The sequence below is a fragment of the Megalops cyprinoides genome, chromosome 4 (assembly GCF_013368585.1).
Source record: "Megalops cyprinoides isolate fMegCyp1 chromosome 4, fMegCyp1.pri, whole genome shotgun sequence".
NCBI lineage: Eukaryota > Metazoa > Chordata > Actinopteri > Elopiformes > Megalopidae > Megalops > Megalops cyprinoides.
The window spans coordinates 17,501-20,000 of NC_050586.1; the positions used below are offsets into that span (position 1 = coordinate 17,501).

Sequence of the window (2,500 nt, forward strand, 5' to 3'; positions counted from 1 at the left end):
CCCATTAGTAGGCCTGCTACCCCCAGGCAGTCTTGCCCTATAGCTGCAACACATAATGGTGAAACAGGAACCCTGAAAAAAGAAACAATGAAACTTACCTCTGATGAGAATTCCTCCGTGTGCGTGCCGCCTGCAGCTCAGTCGAGCACCCTACAACAGAAAAACAAAATTTTAGTACAAGCAGAAATTCATCACCATCCTGCTGAGAATATATCTGTGGTACCTACCTGTAGGCCGGGCCAGGTGGGCCGTAAAGCTGACAATGGGGCCACCCTGGGAGATACAGAACAATCTCAGTTTGATACAGCTTCACATGTACCTGATATTACACTGTCCCACACAGGCTTAGACTCACCTGCCACTTCTGGGGCATGCTGGGAGGTCCGAGTGGGGGACGGTGAGGAGGGGGACCTGGTTCAGAAACAGGATAATCAAATCACTTTGCCGGAAAATGCTTCTGCAGCTTCTGTTGTTTTGGGAAAACAGAGCAATGTCAGTATAAGTACAAATGACATGATTTTGGCTTTATCACCTACAGGCAGGTCTAGTTCAACCAGACAGACCGATGTCCAGTCTCCAGCACAGCACTTACCCCCGCGGGGGGAGCCTCTCTCCGAATCCGTGACTCTGGGGGTGGTACAGGACATGATGAAAGGGGCAAATAAAGGGCAAAATCCCATGAATCGACCCCAATCTGAGTCCTCCCCTCAAACCCTAAGAGACACGGTCTCGGAGAGAGAGCCTGTTTTCTACCCCAGGGGCCACCCACGGTCAGATCGCAAACTCTATGACTGGCGCTTTACAGCAGAGAAGCCAATAATTTTCATTGGTGATTCAAATTTGAAAAGAATTCCTTCATTTAAAAATGAACAAATTCAAATTGATAGTTATCCAGGCGCCACATTCTACCACATTAATGGCGTGCTCAAAAACTGCCCAGTCTTCCAGTCCACGCAAAAAGTGATCCTTTCTTTGGGGATCAACAATAAAGATCAGGATCCTAGAAAAACAGCAATTAAACAGTTACAGCAATTACTTACAACAGCACAGAGAGTTTTTCCGAATGCAACATTGTTCGTGCCCGTGATTATGTTTTCTCCCAACTTAACAGAACTGCAGAAGTCTAACTTAACTATAATCAATAAATATATTGCCACGTACTGCACACCTTTGTTGGAGATACACAACAGTTCCTTCTTCACTACAGGTGATAACATTCACTGGACTCCAACCACGGCAAATAGGATATTTCAGCACTGGTGCCGGCAGTTAAACTTCTAGGGGGGGAAAAGCGGTCACGATCTCCCCAGCTCTTGGAACACAGTAATGTGCTTAACCTCTCACTTACCTTTCAGCTCTCCGAGGCACAGGTGGAAGTGTTGGAGAGAGGCCTAACCTTTATTCCTCTCCCCAACCAGGATATCCGGCGGGACCTCTGGAGGGACATCCATGCCTTTCATAGGAGAATAAAATTGTTAGATTATTTTGGTTCAGATACACAGACAGAACAGATACCATTTATCCTCCCTTCATATTGGGAACCGGAAACTGCACAAGTGAACCCTGTTATCAGACAGTTAATACGGAAGGACTTAATAACAGCAAAGTCACATACCTGTTCCATAGCCCGTACAGATAATCTCTCTACTGTACAGAGAGCAGCCATTAGGGAACTCTGTCAGAATAGAGAGATAATCATTAAACCTGCGGATAAGGGTTCTAAAATAGTCATTATGGATAAACAACAATATCTATTGGAAGCAAACCGACAACTCTCCAATACTAAACATTATATGTCGGTACCAGTATCTTTACAAACACAAACACAAAAAGAAATTCACACTATAATACAGGATTTGTATTACAAGAAATACATTAACCGTAAACAGCGTGATTTCTTGTTAGGCCCAAACACACCTAGAAACAGAATCTTCTATTTATTACCCAAGATCCATAAAGATCCGAAGGCATGGACGGTCCCTGGGGAGGTCCCGCCGGGGCGACCCATCGTATCGGACTGTGAGAGTGAATCATATAACATAGCGCAGTATATTGATCATTACTTGAATCCTTTAGCGCACGGACATCCGAGTTACATCAAGGACACGTACGATTTCCTACACAAGATTAAGAGCATAACGGTAACCCCTAACACATATCTGTTTACAATAGATGTGGATAGCCTATATACTAACATAGACACCGAGGCTGGGTTACAAGCGGTGGGTAATGTACTTGGTAGAAATCCGGATCCTGCGCGACCAGACGAACATTTGCTTCAGCTTCTGCATATCAGCCTTACAAAAAATGATTTCATTTTTAATGGCAAACATTATTTACAGATATCGGGAACGGCCATGGGTAAGAAATTCGCCCCAGCCTACGCAGACATCTATATGGCCGAATGGGAAGCGGAGGCGTTAGCTAAATGCACACTCTTACCCGTGGCCTACTACCGATATCTGGATGATATTTTTGGTATCTGGCCTTACAGTTTTAA

At 44.6% G+C, this 2,500-nt stretch overlaps 1 long non-coding RNA gene across 1 annotated transcript in view; it reads right to left on the bottom strand.

The window, feature by feature from the left end:
• LOC118776010 overlaps positions 1 to 527 on the bottom strand; it is a 1,477-nt gene extending 950 nt beyond the window's left edge. Inside the window, exons 1-3 of the long non-coding RNA XR_005004909.1 lie at positions 356 to 527; positions 228 to 273; positions 1 to 150 (exon numbers count right to left, since the gene is read on the bottom strand). The exon at positions 1 to 150 is cut by the window's left edge and continues 950 nt beyond it. This is a non-coding gene — a long non-coding RNA (uncharacterized LOC118776010). The remainder of the gene's footprint in view (positions 151 to 227; positions 274 to 355) is intronic.
• Positions 528 to 2,500: the final 1,973 nt, after the last annotated feature.